This window comes from Pristiophorus japonicus, chromosome 3 (assembly GCF_044704955.1).
Source record: "Pristiophorus japonicus isolate sPriJap1 chromosome 3, sPriJap1.hap1, whole genome shotgun sequence".
Lineage (NCBI taxonomy): Eukaryota > Metazoa > Chordata > Chondrichthyes > Pristiophoridae > Pristiophorus > Pristiophorus japonicus.
Window position 1 is genome coordinate 109,972,786 of NC_091979.1, and position 18,847 is coordinate 109,991,632.

The following is an 18,847-nucleotide window of genomic DNA, read 5'->3' on the forward strand; positions in this document are numbered from 1 at the left end:
GAGGCCAGAGGATTCAGAAATGTTTAAAAGCCAACAGAGGACGACTAAAAATAATGATTAAAAGGGAGAAGATAGATTTTGAAAGTAAACTAGCAAGGAATACAAAACAGATTGTAAGAATTTCTACAGGTACATAAATAGGAAAAGAGTGGCTGAAGTAAATGTTGGTCCCCTGGAGAATGAGACTGGGAAATTAATAATGGAGAACAGGGAAATGGCAGAGATATTGAATAAACATTTTGTAGCGGTCTTCACGGTAGAAGACACTAAAAACATCCCAATAGTGGACAATCAAGGGGCTATAGGGAGGCAGGAACTTAATACTGTCATTATCACTAATGAAGTAGTGCAAGGTAAAATAATGGGACTAAAGCCGAACAATTCCCCTGGACCTGATGGCTTACATCCAAGGGTCTTAAGAGAAGTGGCAGCAGAGATAGTGGATGCATTGGTTGCAATCTACCAAAATCCCCTGGATTCTGGGGCGGTCCCAGGGGATTGGAAAACCGCAAATGTAACGCCCCTATTTAAAAAAGGAGACAGACAAAAAGCAGGAAACTATAGACCAGTTATTGTCATTGGGAAAATGCTGCAGTCCATTATTTTGGAAGCAGTAGGGGAACATTTGGAAAAGCATGATTCAATCAAGCAGAGTCAGCATGGTTTTATGAAAGGGAAATCATGTTTAACAAATTTGCTTGAGTTCTTTGAGGATGTAATGAGCAGAGTGGATAAAGGGGATGTGGTGTATTTGGATTTCCAGAAGGCATTCGATAAGGTGCCATATAAGAGGTAACTGCACAAGACAAAAGCTCACGGGGTTGGGGATAATATATTAGCATGGATAGAGGATTGGCAAACTAACAGAAAACAGAGAGTTGGGATAAATGGGTCATTTTCCAGTTGGCAAACAGTGACTAGTGGGGTGCCACAGGGATCAGTGCTGGGGCCTCAACTACTTACAATCTATATTAATGACTTTGATGAAGGGATCGAATGTAATGTAGCCAAGTTTGCTGATGATACAAAGATGGGTGGAAAAGCAAATTGTGAGGAGGACATAAAAAATCTGCAAAGAGATATAGACAGGCTAAGTGAGTGGTCACAAATTTGGCAGATGATGAATAATGTGGGAAAATGTGAGGTTATCCACTTTGGCAGAAATAATAGAAAAGTAAATTATAATTTAAATGGAGAAAAATTGCAAAGTGCTGCAGTACAGAAAGACCTGGGGTCCTTGTGCATGAAACACAAAAAGTTAGTATGCAGGTACTGCAAGTAATAGGAAGGCAAATGGAATGTTGGCCTTTATTGCAAGGGGGATAGAGTATAAAAGCAGAGAAGTCCTGTTACAACTGTACAGGGTATTGGTGAGGCCACACCTGGAGTACTGCGTGCAGTTTTGGTCTCCGTATTTAAGGAAGGATATACTTGCATTGGAGGCTGTTCAGAGAAGGTTCACTAGGTTGATTCTGGAGATGAATGGGTTGACTTATGAGAATAGATTGAGTAGTTTGGGCTTATACACATTGGAATTCAGAAGAATGAGGGGTGATCTTATTGAAACTTGGAAGATAATGAGGGGGCTTGACAAGGTGGATGTAGAGAGGATATTTCCACTCATAGGGGAAACTAAAACTAGGGGACATAGTTTTAGAATAAGGGGCCGTCCATTTAAAACTGAGATGAGGAGAAATTTCTTCTCTCAGCGGGTTGTAAATCTATGGAATTCGCTGCCCCTGAGAGCTGTGGAGGCTGGGTCATTGAATATATTTAAGGCAGAGATAGACAGATCTTTGAATGATAAAGGATTAAAGGGTTACGGGGTGCGGGCAGGGAAGTGGAGCTGAGTGCATGATCAGATCAGCCATGATCTTACTGAATGGCGGAGCAGCCTCGAGGTTCCAAATGGCCTGCTCCTGCTCCTATTTCTCATGTTCTTATATTCTTCGGGATCATGGCACCAAGGTAGTCCTTGTCTCATTACAGCTGGCTCGTGGCAGGGAGTCGCTGCTGGCTGTGTCTCTGGGCTCCTGGGCACTTAGACTCGCTTCCCATGTTCCACTGGCATGCTGCTCTGAGGATAAAAGCTGGAGTATGGCGTGTGCTGTTGTCTTCAGAGAAGGCAATATCAGATTTCCACTGGGCCCTAGATCTGTGGTCCCACTGACCACTCGGACAACTGGTCTAATAGCAGCTAGTAGATCCTGAAAGCCCCGAAACACAACATTGGACACGGTCTGAAAGTCTGGAAGTCACAATCCATGCTGTGCTCCAATCAGTTCTGTGTTGTCTCCAGAGCTGTAGTCTGTGCTTCCATGAAGGTAGAGGCCCCAATTGATCCTTGGTTGCCTTTTATCCGGGAACCTGCTGCAGAATTCAAATCAGTTGCTATTTCCTGCATTGGCTTCCGCAAGGAAAACAAAGCTTCTGAGATATTGCCGCAAAGCAGGGCCGTACACTGTAATGTCACACCTGTCAGTTGCCGCACATCCTGGGACATTGTCCTCAGAGCTTGCACATATGTATGACATTCCTCAGATATCCTTCTTTTCAAGTGATTGCCCATGACTTCTGAGTCCCACAACTCTGAAGCCATAGGTTGCCTTTTTCTTACCTCCACTGGGAAACAGATACCTTATTTGCCACTTCTCCCTCCTCTGGGTCCTCCCTCTCAGAATACAATCACCTCACTTGAAGTATCTAATTCCACCAAGGTGAAAGTGTTCAATTGTGTGCCTGGGAGAGTGGAAGTAAGTGCTAAAGGAGGTATTTTGCAGGGAGTTGGAACAGAGCTAATTGGTGCGGACTTAATCAGATGGAAGTGCGGCCTCGGCTGGTCTTCTCTCTCCTTATCATTATACACAACAAGGAGGAATAAAGGCCCTGTCCTCCTCCTCCTCAACATCATCTTCCTCCAGTTGACCCCCGCATTGCTATGGTGGACTTGCAGGAATTATGTCAGCAAGCAAAAATAGGTGAGCATGACCCCTTCGGATAAAGGAGACGTAGAAAGTGGGTGGAAGGCTGTGTGTGTGTGGAGCTATAGAGGGCTTCCAGGGCAACATTATAGCGGTTCAGCTGTTAACCGGCAGCTGACCTCAGCATCTGGCACAGCCCCATGCGTGCCCATGATCTGCATGGCCATTTCCTTCTGGGGTTGAGAGGTTTGCAGATGGGGATGCCCCTTCCAGTGGCTTGCCTTTGTTGGGAATTGTGTGCCGCCTTCTCCTGCAAGGAGATAAGTAAATTAGGGCAAGATTGTGTGTGGCATGTGGCATGGGAGGGTTGAAGACATGTGAGGGTGTTGCAGTGGAGAACAATGGGGAATTTGGGAATATGCAATGCAGTTGCTGTGTGTTAGGGGAGCTATGTAGTCACCATGTAGGATAAGGAGATAGAAGCGCCCTTAACCTGAGTGCAGTATGAAGGGTTAGTTGGGTAAGTGTTGCTTTAAGAGGGTGATGAATGTGATGGCGTCCAGGGAGAGTATGGTGAATGTGTTATCCTGGTTAACAACTTGCATTTATATAGCGCCTTTAACATAGTAAAACATGCCACGGTTAAGTTGGCACAGTTCTGTAGTCCTGGAAGTGAGGGAGTTAGCAGTCAGTGCCAGTGCCACCACCCTCCAGGTAGCTCTACGGACATATCAGCAGTTCCAGGAGTCTGTGTCTCTTGACTTAAACCTTATCCAGTAGAGTTTGTTGGACTTCATTAAAGAAGTTCTGGGTCAGTCCTGTCTGTAGTCCTGTCCTCTGGGCACAGCTGGCATTTGACTGGTCATAATGCTGCCAAAATGTAATCAGGATATTGGTGAGAAATGCACTGAAGAAATTTGAGAGACACTGAAAGAGAATTAGTGTTTGTAACTTACCTGGTTGTCTGCCAGAGTGTTTCTGAAGAATGCAGACTGAACAACGCATTTAAATGGCGGTAAAGAAATATCCTGGATGATCAGCTGCTTACATCTATTTTACATGGGTTTTACACCAATACCAACATGAATAGATATGCAAATGAGCATGCCCAGGATCTCCCTTTTGAGGCCAGTGACAGACATTTTTTTCAGGCATACAAATCATTAGGGCCCTGAATTCGTGGTCAGTATGATGACGGCCGGCATACCACCTTTGAAATTCGGGATTTCGACAAGGGCTTGCGCTAAATCCCGAACTTGCGATCTGTGAAGTTCCGACTCCGCATTGGCTTCACTGCACGTTTCATCTACCCATTGAAATCACCGTGCTGGCAAAAAGTTGGGCTAATTGCCCACCTTCTGTGCATTGATTAGCCTGAAATTTTTTACGGCTGGTGCAAACAGGCATAGGAACCTGTCGCTCAGCAGAAGGGGAGGGGGTGAGAAAATTGCATTATGCTGCAGCCCATATAAAGCATCCAAATCGAGTTTTATTGTTATAAGGACACCTTCAGTAAAAAGTATCACAAAACTTTTCAGTGTTTGATCGAATTGTATTAATGTTGAAATCTTGGTTTGTATATTAAAGACTATTGCAATTATCGTAATTTATTAATAAAATAGAATATCTGGGCTGCTAAATTATTTAAAATGAATTGTGAGCAAACTCGCAATCTCCTCTGGTTCCTGATTGGCTAAGAGTCAAGAAATGAAAGGAGCATCATCCCACATGATCCCAGGTTCGCATACACACAAGGTGCGCCTCTGGGATCCTTCGGCTACTACACTGTGTACAACTCTGCAGCATTTGAAAGAAACTTTTCGCTTGGGGCTCCGCACAAGCTAAGTGCAGATTTTGTTCAGATAGTTCATTTGGAGATTTTGTTCTCAAAGTTAAAGCACATGGAATAAAAGGGACAGTGGCGGCATGGATACAAAATTGGTTAATGACAGGAAACAGACAGAAGTGATGAACGGTTGTTTTTGGATTGGAGGAAGGTATACAGTGGTGTTCCCCAGGGGTCAGTACGAGGACCACTGTTTTTCTTGATGTATATTAATGACTTGGGTGTACAGGCACAATTTCAAAATTTGCAGATGACATAAAACTTGGAAGTATAATAAACAGTGAGGAGGATAGTGATAGATGTCAAGAGGATATAGACAGGCTGGTGTAATGGGCGGACACGTGACAGATTAAATTTAATGTAGAAAAGTGCGAAGTGATACATTTTGGTAAAAAGAGGAAATATAAGCTAAAGGGTACAATCCTAAAGGAGATGCATTAACAGAGAGACCTATCGTTGAAGGTGGCAGGGCAGATTGAGAAAGCGGTTTAAAAAAAACACACGGGATCCTGGACTTTATAAATCGAGGCCAAGGAAGTTATAATGAACCTTTATAAAACACTGGTTTGGCTACAATTGGAGTATTATGTCCAATTCTGGGCACCATACTTTAGGAAGGATGTGAAGGCTTTAGAGAGGATGCAGAAAAGATTTACAAGCATGGTTCCAGGGATGACTTGGACTTAAGTGTTGGGGGTATGATTAAGAAGTTTGCAGATGACATGAAAATAGGCTGTATGGTTGATAATGAAGAAGAAAGAAAGGACTGCAGGAAGATATCAATGTACTGGTCAGGTGGGCAGAACAGTGGCAAATGAAATTCAATCTGGATAAGTGTGAGGTAATGCATTTGGGGAGATCTAACAAGACAAGGGAATACACATGAAATGGTATGAGGATAAATGATATAAGTGTAGAGGAACAAAGGGACCTTGGAGTGCAGGTCCACAGATCCCTGAAGATAGCAGGCCAGGTAGATAAGGTGGTTAAGAAAGCATATGGAATACTTGCCTTTATTAGTCGAGACATAGAATACAAGAGCAAGGAGGTTATGCTTGAACTGTATAAAACACTGGTTAGGCCGCAGCTGGAGTACTGTGTGCAGTTCTGTTCACCACATTACAGGAAAGATGTGATTGCATTGGAACGGGTGCAGAGGAGATTTACAAGAATGTTGCCTGGACTGGAGAATTTTGGCTATGAGGAAAGTTGGAGATGCTGGGTCTGTTTTCTTTGCAACAGAGGAGGCTAAGGGGAGACCTGGTTGAAGTGTATAAAATTATGAGGAGCCTGGATAGAGTGGATAGAAAGGACCTTTTGCTTGGCAAAGGGGTCAACAACCAGGGGACATAGAATGAAAGTAATTGCGGGGAGGTTTAGAAGAGATATGAGGGGAAATTTCTTCACCCAGAGGGTGGTGGGGGTCTGTAACTCACTGCCTGAAAGGATGGTAGAGGCAGAAACCCTTACCACATTTAAAAGATACTTGGATGAGCACTTAAAGTGCCGTAACCTACAGGGCTACGGACCAAGAGCTGGAAAGTGATATTAGGCTAGATAGCTCTTGGTCGGCCGGCGCAGACATGATGGGCCGAAATGACCTCCTTCTGTGCTGTAAATTTCTATGATTCTATGAGGGACTTTAGTTACATTGATAGACTGGAGAAGTTGGGGTTGTTCTCCTTACAGCAGAGAAGATTGAGAAGAGATTTGATAGAGTTGTTCAAAATCATGAGGGGTCTAGACAGAGTAGATAGATATAAACTGTTCCCATTGGCAGAAGGGTCGAGAACCAGAGGACACAGATTTAAGGTGATTGGCATGGGGAAAAATATTTTTATGCAACGAGTGGTTATGATCTGGAATGCACTGCCTGATGGAGACAGATTCAATTGTGGTTTTCAAAAGGGAATTGAATAAGCACCTGAAGGAAAAACAATTGCAGGACTACGGGGAAAGGGCAAGGGTGGGGGACTAGCTGAATTGCTCTTGCAGAGAGCCAGCACAAGCTCGACGGGCCGAATGGCCTTCTGCTGTGCTGTAATGATTCTATGATATTGGCGGCGTACTCCTTAGCTAGCTTGCCGACCGCAAGTTCAGGGCCAATGTTGCAGGTCTGATTTCTGGTCTGTGCTCTTGTATTACACTGGGCAGTAGAGAGGGACACTACCAATGCCTTTAGTGTCTCTGATCGAGGGAGTGGAAAATAAATTAGCCGAGGTTCTTACTTCTGACCACTATCCAGTGACCTCTGTTGAAAAGCATGTGAACAGCATTAGGCTCAGTCGTTGATGCTCTCCACCTTTAAATAGTGCATCAATTCTTAATGTCATGGCTCACATATTAAGATTGGTCATATTGGAAAGGTACTGGGAAACTGGCAGCTGATGGAAACATTTGCCAGAAAAAGTCAGTACTTTTAGGGAAGGAGAAGAGAAAGAAAAAATGGGTTTAATTTTATACAGAGTTGAGCTTAACTGTACTCACCAAGTTATAATGACTCCAAATTACAAGTATGTCTAGCAATTAGATTTACTACTTCTGACCAATCCAAAAATTCTACAGTATTCCTAACCTAAATAAGCTACTAAGTAACACACAAATCATTACCAATAGCTTGAATAAGGATAGTTTACCAACTAAATTAAATAAAGTGCAAATTGCGTAGCCACTCTACCGATGAACACTTGGGAGTAGTGCTGATTCCCAAAGGTAAGGAAAGATGCCAAGCTCGAAGAGAGGAACAATCTAATGCTACGTGACAGAGTGGAAACAATTGATAAAAACTTAAATCAGATGAATAAGGCAATGTGATGAATTTAACAGCACACTGAAATGAGCAGTGGTGGTGGTTATTGACAGGTACATTATTTAACTGAGGTTCATAAGGCCACCTGTGCATGTCATTATTTGAACCTCAAGAGAGAATTGAAAATTAAAAACAGCTGAGCTGAACAGACACCACATTTTAGTTTGTTTTAAATAAAGGCCTTTCTGCACTTGTTTAAATCTTACTGAAGCAGTGGATCAAAAAATTGAGAATGCTGTTTTATCTGGGAACAATCTTTTCATGTTGTTGTTTTTAATGGAGTGAAGCAGACTCAATATACAGCTAAATTTCGAGTACACACTGGTGGTGAGGAGTTTCAACCACTTTGAGCAGATATCAGAAATCAGGGACAATGCACCCACAATTTTTTGATATGTGAGCTCAGAAAATTACAGCAATGATGTATCAGTTAGAGCACAATTATACTCCAATCTAAATTCCAAATCATGGCATTCTTTGAAAAGACAAGTACTTAGTCAGCAATGAAAACACAAGAACATAAGAAATAGGAGCAGGAGTAGACCATATCTCCCCTCAAGCCTGCTCCACCATACAATATCATGGCTGATCATCGACTTCAACTCCACTTTCCCGCCCGATCACCATATCCCTTGATTCCCCCAGGCTCCAAAAATCTATCTATCTTAGCCTTGAATATATTCAGAGACTCAGCAATCACAGCCCTCTGGGGCAAATAATTCCAAAGATTCACAACCTTCTGAGTGAAGAAATTCCTCCTCATCTCTGTCTTAAATGGCCTACCCCTTAAACTGAAACTGTGTCCCCTAGTTCTAGACACTCCAGCGAGGAGAAACAACCTCTCGGCATCTACCCTGCCAATCCCCTTCAGAATCTTGTATATTCAATATCACTTCTCATTCTTCTAAACTCCAGAGAGTATAGGCCCATTCTACATAATCTCTCATCATAATACGGCCCTCTCATCCCAGGAATGAATCTAGTGAACCTCCAATGCACCGCCTCCAAGGCAAGTATATCCTTCCTTAAATAAGGAGAACAAAACTGCACAGTACTCCAGGTGTGGTCTCACCAAAGCCCTGTACAATTGCAACATGACTTCCTTACTCTTATACTCCAAACCCCTTGCAAGAAAGGACAACATGCCATTTGCCTTCCTTATTGCTTGCTATAGTTGCATGCTAGCTTTCTGTGTTTCCTGCATAAATCTCTCTGAACACCAACATTTAAACATTTCTCACCATTTAAAAAATATTCTATTTTTCTATTCTTCCGACCAAAGTGAATAACCTCACATTTCCCCACATTATACTCCATCTGCCACCTTACTGTCCCACTCACTTAGCCTATCTATATCCCTTTGCAGATGCTTTGTGTTGACCTCACAGCTTACTGTTCCACCTAGCTTTGTTTCATCAGCAAACTTAGATATATTACACTTGGTCTCTTCATCTAGGTAATTAATATAGATTGTAAATAGCTGAGGCTCCAGCACTGATCCTTGTGGCACCCCACTGGTTACAGCCTGTCAACCTGAAAAGGCCCCTGTATTGTATAGGGTTAATCACATAGGGTTAATTATGATATTCCGACATTTGCAGTGTGTTTTCTGCTTCATGCCTCGTGGAATGTTGTTGATGCAGAGAGAGAGAGAGAGAGAGACCTTGATGCACACACCATCTTGTTTATGGAACGATCGGCGCCACGAGGTCTCATGCTTTGTGGAAGAACAGCTGGGGCCTTACAGATTAGGAGTTGGCCATAAGCCACATGCACCCATGTTTGTTCAATAGTATAAAGGAACGGAACTGTCCAGTAGCTCTTTGAACTTCACCTTGGACCGTGATTCACGAGCGGTGACGGTACCCCCAAGGCTCCTGACCAGCCGTCGTTGTGGAGTTCCTGAAGGCTGTGAGTTTTGTTGCATCCTCAAAAATTCCAGTGTTCCCTGGTAGTCTAGTGGTTAGGATTTGGTGCTCTCACTGCCGTAACCTGGGTTTGATTCCTGGTCAGGGAAAGCATTTTCAATTCACTAAATATATTCAAAAGGGAGTTCGATGAAGTCCTTACTACTAGGGGGATCAAGGGGTATGGCGAGAAAGCAGGAATGGGGTACTGAAGTTGCATGTTCAGCCATGAACTCATTGAATGGCGGTGCAGGCTAGAAGGGCCGAATGGCCTGCTCCTGCACCTATTTTCTATGTTTCTATGTTTATCATATTTCTCTTTTCTTCGTAAACTGTATTATGTTTCTTTGCTCTCAGTAAAACGGTGTTTTATCTTTACTTCATTTATCTTGTCTCTTATTTAACATTCATCCAGATCCCGAACCTGGGTCTATTATTATCAATCCAAAACAGACCCGTTTATCCCAATTCTCTGTTTTCTGTCTGTTAACCAATCCTCTATTCATGCTAACACATTACTCGAATCCCATTATCCCTTATCTTGTGTAATAATCTTTTATATGGCACCTTATCGAATCCCTTTTGGAAATCCAAATATACTACATCCACTGGTTCCCCTTTATCTACTCTGCTAGTTACATCCTCAAAAACTCCAATAAATTTATCAAGCATGATTTCCCTTTCATAAAAGCATGTTAACTCTACCTAATCATGTTATGATTTTCTAAGTACCCCGATACCAGTTCCTTAACAATGGATTCCAGCATTTTCCCAATGACTGATGTCAGGCTAACTGGTCTGTAGTTCCCTGTTTTCTCTCTCCCTCCTTTCTTGAATAGCGGTGTTACATTTGCTACTTTCCAATCCGCTGGGACTGTTCCGAATCTTGGGAATTTTGAAAGATCAAAACCAATGCATCCACTATCTCTGCAGCTATCTCTTTTAGAACCCTAGGCCATCAGGTCCAGGAGATTTGTCGGCTTTTAGTCCCGTTGGGCCTGAAATTCCGGCTTTTCTGATCTGTTAACTTCTGGCTTGACAGATCCAACGCATCTCGGCAGCCAGGACATTTGCATGGGCAAGGTTGCATTATTTGCCCATCACTTGCCCAGCGAATGTCCTTAAAACCCTTGCGCCTGGTAAAGCAGGTGTATAGCCTACCTTTATTAGCATAACAGTTTTAAAACATATAAAAAACATATTAAAATAAAATTTAAAATCACATTTTTCTGTTAAAAACTCTGCCCACTAAGGTAAGCTTATTTTAAACCCTAATTATAAAACTTTTTAAAAAATCCAAAAAATATATATTTTTCTAACACATTTATTAACTTTAATTTAAATTAATGTGATTTTTTTTCTATTTTTTATTTGTGTTTTGGTGCTGTAGGGTGTTACTCATTCATAATGAGATCACCTACTTACAGAGTTCCCATTATTATGAATGAGAATACTTTACCTTGATTGCCACGTGACTCCAGCTTTTCCCTGCACATCTCCAAGACGGGAACGCGCTCCGATGCACAAGTAGAGGAAGTCTCCAACTGGGATCGCTGGAGGGTGCAGCAACAAAAGGTAGGTGCGGATCTTTTTTACTGGTGAGTGTCCGTGGGAAGCCCAGCACCGGGATTTAAGGCCCATTAATTTCTCTAGTACTTTTTCTCTACTTATATTAATTACATTAAGTTCCTCACCCTCATTAGACCCTTGGTCCTCTACAATTTTAGATATGCTTTTTGCATCTTCTACTGTGAAAACAGATACAAAATATTTGCTTAACATTTCTGCCATTTCCTGATTCGTCATAATTTCTCCTGCCTCATCCTCTCAGGGACCAATGTTTACTTTTGCTACTCTCTTCCTTGTTACATACTTGTAAAAGTTTTTATAATCTGTTTTTATATTTCTTGCTAGTTTTCTCGCATAGTCTATTTTTTCCCTTTTAATCAATTTTTTGGTCATCCTTTGCTGGTTTCTGAAACTCCCAATCCTCAGGCTTACTACTATTCTTCGCAACATTATAAGCTTCTCCTTTCAATCTAATGCTATCCTTAACTTCTTTAGTTAGCATGGATGGATCACATTTCCTGTGGAGTTTTTGTTTCTCAAAGGAATGTATTTTTGTTGAGAATTATGAAGTATTTCTTTAAATGCAAGCCACTGCTTGTCTACTGCCATACCTTTTAATCTATTTTTTTTAATCTACCTTAGCTAGCTTGCCCTTCGTACCGATGTAATTGGCTTTATTTAAGTTTAAGGGCTCAATTTTTCCCAGTTATCTGCGCCGTTGTTTTGGCATGCGCCGCCTTTTTTTTGGAGTAAATTAAAATATCCAAGTTTCCCCAAGGTTTCTGCACCAGCGTAACTCAGTTAGTTACGAGTTTTTTAAGTTAGCATTTTTTTGCGTCATAGGGGACGTAACCTGATGTTTGCGCCAGTTTTTCAGATTTGTGCAAGTTTGGCCAACTTACATTTTTCGTAGGACGCCGTATGTGACCACGCTCAAAAAACCTTCGCACATTAAAAAATCGGCACCGAAAGACGCCTTTGCTTTTATGCAAAGTTTTGAGGGAGTCAAGAAGACACTGATTATGCATCATAAAGCTTAATTCTTTCAAACTCAAAACAGAGAAAATGTAAGTCTAATGCAATTCTTTAATTCTGGATTTTTTTCAAAGTGCCACGCCACCATTAAACATCTCCTGACCGGGCTCGAGGGTCGGAACGTCAGCCGGCAGAATCGCTCCCGAAGCCGAACTGAAGGGATGAGAAGCCTTATGCTATACAGCAGCTTCAAGGAGTGTGGAGACGTTCCGTCGGTGGTGGGGTGATACTTTGAAAAAAATCTAAAATTAAAGGATTGCATTAGATTTTGTTGCTCCAAATGTCCTCATTAAATGCCTAGCTTCCCGCTCTAAGCAAGCCTATTGCGCATGCACAGACCTGGGTGTGGTCCATACTTGGGGAGAGAGAGGAGAGAAGCTTTAACTCCTTGTCCTACTGTTTTGTGCTTCTTGCAAGGGTACAATTTAATTATGGGGCAATATTGACAATACCTCATGCAAGCCTTCTGCATGATGGTGCTGTGGAGGAGATGATTGATTCGACGTCATCGCATGAGGAACCTCAGAGCACGTAGGATGATGGCAGGAGGCCTTACCCACGTCGGGTATATCGAGACAGGCATTCATACCTGCAGCTGAGTGATGCAGACTACGTGAGAAGGCTGCTTTCCGCAAAGAAGTTGTAACCAAGATCTGTGAGTTAGTAAAAACAGACCTGCAACCTAGAAGCATCAGGAGGACTGCTTTGTCAGTTGAAGTGAAGGTTACAGCTGCACTTTCATCTGAGATTGTCATTCAGTTCACTGTTGTTTGCTGCATGACTTAGCCATCATGAGGCAGCAGCAGCTGGTTGCAGAAGACCCACCTGAGGTGATAGTGGCTGATGATGAGGAGGAAAATGCAAATGAAAAGGAGGAGGAGGAGGAAGCCATGCAACTACCTGAACCCGGAGCACGACGGCGGAGGTGGGCGGGCCGTCGTGCCCCTTTAATGATTGCTCGAGCATTGTGCCAGCAGCTCATCCATGAATGCTTTGCTGCCTGAAGGCTCAGCGGCAACTATTCCGAATGGACCATGTTTACTGTTTGGACCTGTTCCGTAATGTTCTGCTGTGTTAATGGAACAAATAATGGAAATTATTTTTCTTGAGTTCAAAAAGGTTGTGTTAATAATGGAACAAATAATGGAAATGACTCAGTTATAATTTAAAATATATTTTATTCAAAAGTTTAACACTTGTTTGTACTTAACATAACTTTAATAAAAATATTCTTGTATCAAACTTTAAAGTTTTCAGTTAAGATCACTTACAAACTCTTAAGATCACTTAAAAACTTTAAGATCACTTACAAACTTTTAAACTTGTAAATTTACATAACTTACAAAAAACTTTTAATTTGAGAACAGTTACAGCAGTAACAACAGCAAAGAAAGGCTGGACCCATCTCTCCTCCACCTTATTCTAAGATTGCCCGCTACGCTTGTTTTGTTGACTCCATGGTGGCGCAGCGTTTCTCGGGTTGGTACCAAGATTATTCGAGCATCTCAGGTAATGCACACTTCTTGATGGGGAGGGCATAGGCAGGCGGTAATGTGGAAGACCCGGCTTGGACCTCTTCAGAGGCTGGTCTGGGGAATGGAGTGGGAGTGGGAGTGGCAGTTGATTCTGCCATTGGCCTCGGGGTCTGGGCATGTTCCCTTATTGCAGCAGCTAACTCCGACATTCCCTCCCTCATGTGCCCTGACAGTGTCTCAACTACCGGCAACATTTCCTCCCTCATGTTCGTCGACAGTGTATCAATTACCTGCAACATTTCCTCCCTCATGTTCGTCGACAGTGTATCAGCTACCTGCGACATTCCCTCCCTCATATGCCTGGGCAGTGTTCCCATTTCTCATGAGAGTGTTGTTACTTCTCCCAACAGTCCCGATACCTCATTGCCCACCCCACTGATGATGTCCAGGAGTGATCGCGTAAGGTTAATGCTCTCTGGACTCATTGCCATCATTTGAACCACATCTGTTAGATCCTGCACCTCAAGAGAGCGCTGTCGAGCTTGCCTTCCTCTCCTCACCCTAGATGTGGCTCGCTGCATCCCAGTGGGACCCGTAGCCTCGGACGGTGAGGCCCTGGGTGTGCCTTGCTGCATCCCACTGGAATCCCCAGCCTTGGACTGTGAGAAACCATGGAATATCCCCACTCGTACCACTCAGGAAAGGGCCTGGCACCTAATGGGCAGCACCTGCACCTCCTCCAGAGTGAGTACAACTGTGAGGGCTTCATCCATCCCCTCCGCCTGCCCCTCCCCTTTACACCCAAGCTCTTGGTCTGGAAGGTTGGATTGGAAGATGTTCTCCTCTTCAGACTCGTCCATATCTGAATCTTCTTCTCCATCGGCTTCAGTCTCGTCAGGGTCGGCCTCAAGTTCTGCAAAATATAACAGAACAGACAAACGTTAGCAGCAGAGGAGGGGGCAGGGTGGCATGAGTAGGCTCACACAGTGCAGGCAGCAGGCTCATTTGAAGGATCACAATGAATGATAGCACATTGCATCAAGCGTAGCTGATGGAGACATCCCCATGCACCGAAGCATGGCTAGCCTGCGCAGTACTTAACATTTAGCAAAGCCAGACTGTGGAATTTGCAGGACTTACCCTCTCCCTCAAGTGTAGGCCCAGCTTGTGCAGTGGTGGTTGCTCTTCTCCAGGCAGGACCCATCAAAGCAGCAACCCTCTCTTCCAAGAATGTCAGTGGATGCAGATTTTCCAGGCCTCCTTCTGTTCAAGTTCTTTCCCTTTTGTTGTGTGTCACCTTCCTCTGCAAAGATGAAAATAGAACTTTTTAGAGAGGGTGTCTTTCTGCTGGGTGGGACATATACTAATGGTCACATTTAAAATTGCAATTCCAGTGAATAAACGAAAATATTACTTACACTAACTACTTGACCAAGGTCCTGCCACTTCTTTTTGCACTGGCCTCCAAACCTCAGGGTGGTCACCATTGCACAGTAATCTGAAAGTTGGTTCCAGCGTTTGTTCATTTCTTTTGGTGAAACTATTATGTGACCTCTGCTGGTGTCTAGCTCCTGCCATCTGGCCTCAATTACAGTAACTCGTGCCTTCACTTCATTCTGTGAGAAATTCTTGGTCCTTGAGCCACATTTCATATTGTATTGCAGCTCCGATTTTTCCACTGAGAATTAAAGTTCTCACACACAATTGGTGCTTTAAAAATGGTTGAATGCAGACCGGAAGCTGTACTGGACATGTGCGCCCATCGCAGTCACGTAAAAAACATCTTTTTTTTCGTGCATTCGCAGAAGGGGGGGGCGTCGTTTTTTCGGTGCAGACATTAGGCTCCACCCCCCCGAAGCTAAAGGACAGGCTATGCGGCGCCAATTTCAAAAAATAGAATGGGGAAACTTACAAGTTTTTTTTGGGAGTAGTCAGGCTCAAAAAAAACGGGCGTAACTCTTGCAATACGCCAAAAAATGGCACTGGGGAAAATTGAACCCTCAGACTCTAGTTTCGGACTTAGGCAAGTCACTCTCAAACGGAATGTGAAATTCTATCACATGCTCCTACAACAAATGAAAAGAACAAAACTGCAAATGTTGGAAAATAAAACAGAAAAAGAAAATACTGAAAAAGGACAGGAGATCCATCAGCACTTGTAAAGAAAAAAAAGACAGGCTAACAATTGGGTTGTAACCCTTCATCAAAACACTAATTCGAATGAAGAGCTACTCTTGAAACATCAACCTGTGTTATCTCTTTACAGATGTTGACAGACCTGCTGTGCATTTCTTACTGGAATAGTTATCTGATCTAAAAATTAAGAACCCAAAAATCAGCAGGCCCACTCTGCCAGCGGTAGTGCGACGGAATGGCCGCTGATGATCTCTGCCCCGACTTCATTGGGGTATCAAGGATCAGGAGGTCAGCTAATGTACACTGCATTGGCAAGTGCCCATACCACCGGTGCGCGCCTGCTTGGAGTGGGGGTTGGTGGGGGGGAATGATAGTGGTGTCGGTAGGGGCAAGTAAAGTGGTGCTGGTCAACTGTTCTTTAACTTGTCAGCGACATCAGCCGTTTGACTGGACCTGGGCTTGAACCCTCGCTGCCATTAACGTGACTAATCTGCTGAGTTCATCCCAACATCCAGATTGCTCAACATTAGAGAGGCTGGTGCTGTGGAAATTCCCCATACCTGGCCCCACCCCCCCCGGCATCATCGACTATTTTGGGGGGCATTTGACATGTTTGACAAACTTAATGGAATTTGTTTATTGCCTGAATAAAGGGAATGTAGTAGATGAATATGAAGTTTCAGAAAATATTCACGAAGATGTCTCACAGGATGCTTCTCCCAAAATTTCAGGTGTGTGGAATAATAGAAAATGTAGCAGGATAGCTGGAAAATTATTTGATGGACATGAAGCAAAGGTTGCTGCTCAGAATGGGTAAGGGTTAGAGGTGGTGTACCTTCGGGGTCAGTGCTGGATCCACTTTTGTTCTTGATAATTTGGACTTGGGCTTTGGGAGCAGTATATCAAAATTTATTAACACAAAATTACGGACCTCGCAAACAGTGAAGGTGACTGTAAAAGAATTAAGGAGCACAACCTGTCACTACCCTGATATAGCCCTGTCCTCTTCCCCCACAAGACCATGGGGTTTATAATATACTATTGTAATTGACATGAATCGCTCAATCTGGCTTGACCACATCAAACCGCACCACGCCTTGCTTTCCTCAGCCAAAACTGTTCACTATTCCAAGATTATTCTTGAAGGTGAAGACAAATAGTTGTCTCCTTAAACCACTCTCCCTATCCCTGCCTTCACTTAAAACTCACAGATCTCTTCAAATCAAAGATAAGAACATCAATGCAGCTTCAGCTTTCCATGCGTCGACCCCCAGGCCTTAAAATTTCCCCAATTGCCTCCCTATTAAAACCCTGCAACCTAGCCTTTTTGCAGTTTCTCCCATTCACCACCACGCCGTCTCCAAACTCATCTTCTCCACCTCCTGCTCTATCAATCTCCTCCCCACTCAACTCCTGATCACTTCACTTCTCTTCCTCTTGTTCCCCCATGTTGGACAATATCCCCTTCATGATGTACTCTCCCTCTTCTCTTCAAAACCAATTTCATCACTGTTCCTCCTCAGAAATCCACTCATGACCCACTTGTCGTCTCCATCAACTGCCCACCTCTGACCTATCCTCCCAAAAGTTTTGTATGTTTTATTGCCCCCCAGAACCACGCCCATTGCTCTCAAAACTTCCAGTTCAAATCCCTCCAGTCCAGCTTTTGTCCACTCACATCACTGAAATAGTTCTTGTCAAAGGCAAATGACATCTTATATGACCATGGCACTTTATCCTTCCTTGGCCTCTTGGATCTATCTGCGGCATTTGACTCAGTTGATCACGCCATCTCCTGAAGAGCTCATGGACCACTTTGGCACTGAGATTGTGGCCATCCAGTTAGCTGCCTCTGTTACATCCCCCTTTCCCACCAAGCCAAATTTCCCCCTTAAAATTAGAGCTCGGCCATTCAGGGGTGATGTCAGGAAGCACATCTGTAAACAAAGGCTAGTGGAAATCTGGAACTCTCACCACCAAAAGGCTGCAGGGGCAAGGCCAATTGAAAATTTAAAAATAGAGATTGATACGACTTTTGTGAGGTAAAGGTATTAACGGATATGGAACCAAGGCAGGTAAATGGAGTTAAGATATGGATCAATTATGATCTAATGGTGGAACAGGATTGAGGGGCTGAATGGCCTTCGCCTGATCCTCCTCTAAATTCAGCCCCTTCATTGCTGGCAATAGTTTTATGAATTTTCGCTGGATTTTCTCCAAATCCAATAGATGCTTCCTGAGACAGGGTTCCAAAAATGAAATCAGATGAAGATCCTAGCTTATAATCATCTGGAAACATATCTATACTATCTTCCACTGAAAAGCCGGGACCATGGCATCAATTCTGAATGACACCACTTGTCACTGCCTAGTTCCTGGCACCATCTTCTAGACCATTGTTGTTCTTCTCCCTCTCATTTTAGAGTTGCTTTCAGGCATGAATATTGCTAAACCTGCTTCCCTATCATTAGTGAGACGATGCAATGTGGAGTCCAATTCCTCACAGCAAACTCATTCATTAAGGTGCAGCACACACACCATCAGAGTTTTCAACCTCCATGCAGATGGGTGTATACTAGTGTTTAGGACAGACACCAATTAAAAATGTCCTCATAGATTTTCCAGAGAGCACTTGACGTGATACCCTTTTGACCATGATTGACAACATATTTAAATCAACGGAAAAATACATTATTTTTATGTAATTGCATGCTCGTGCAGATCAACGCAACTGACTGATCCTGTTTCACCTCCCTAACGACCGTTTTCACCTCACAATGAGCAACATCATCTATCCTTGCAGCAGTTCTTGATAGTTCCGGTAAGGTTTCAAGTACCACTGAAAGGCTTTCTGCTTTTGCCTGACAGTTTTTCCCCCTGTGCAATTCCCTTAACACTTATGTTGCTATTCTAACAATTCCACTGCCTTTAAAACAAATTATCAATGTCAGTTATTATGTGTAAAATTGCTGAGTGAATCCACTGGATGCTCACTCATTGGTCCGACAGGTTCTGTCACTGGAAGACCATGTTGCAGCTTTATCTCTTCCATGCATAATTCAGTCTCATGCTCATGCTAACGCCTCTTCTCCTGTCCTTCCAATTCCAATCCGCACTGCCTCTGCACTACCAGTGGTAGTTTCTGTCAC

The 18,847-nt window shown here is 43.2% G+C and overlaps 1 protein-coding gene and 1 long non-coding RNA gene across 2 annotated transcripts in view; one reads left to right on the top strand and one right to left on the bottom strand.

Annotated features, from left to right (window-relative positions):
* myo3b (myosin IIIB) overlaps positions 1 to 18,847 on the bottom strand; it is an 839,677-nt gene that overhangs the window by 416,329 nt on the left and 404,501 nt on the right. The window lies entirely within an intron of this gene.
* Positions 1 to 18,847, top strand: part of LOC139258022 (uncharacterized) — a 77,600-nt gene that overhangs the window by 4,822 nt on the left and 53,931 nt on the right. The window contains exon 2 of the long non-coding RNA XR_011592362.1: positions 10,874 to 11,058. This is a non-coding gene — a long non-coding RNA (uncharacterized lncRNA). The remainder of the gene's footprint in view (positions 1 to 10,873; positions 11,059 to 18,847) is intronic.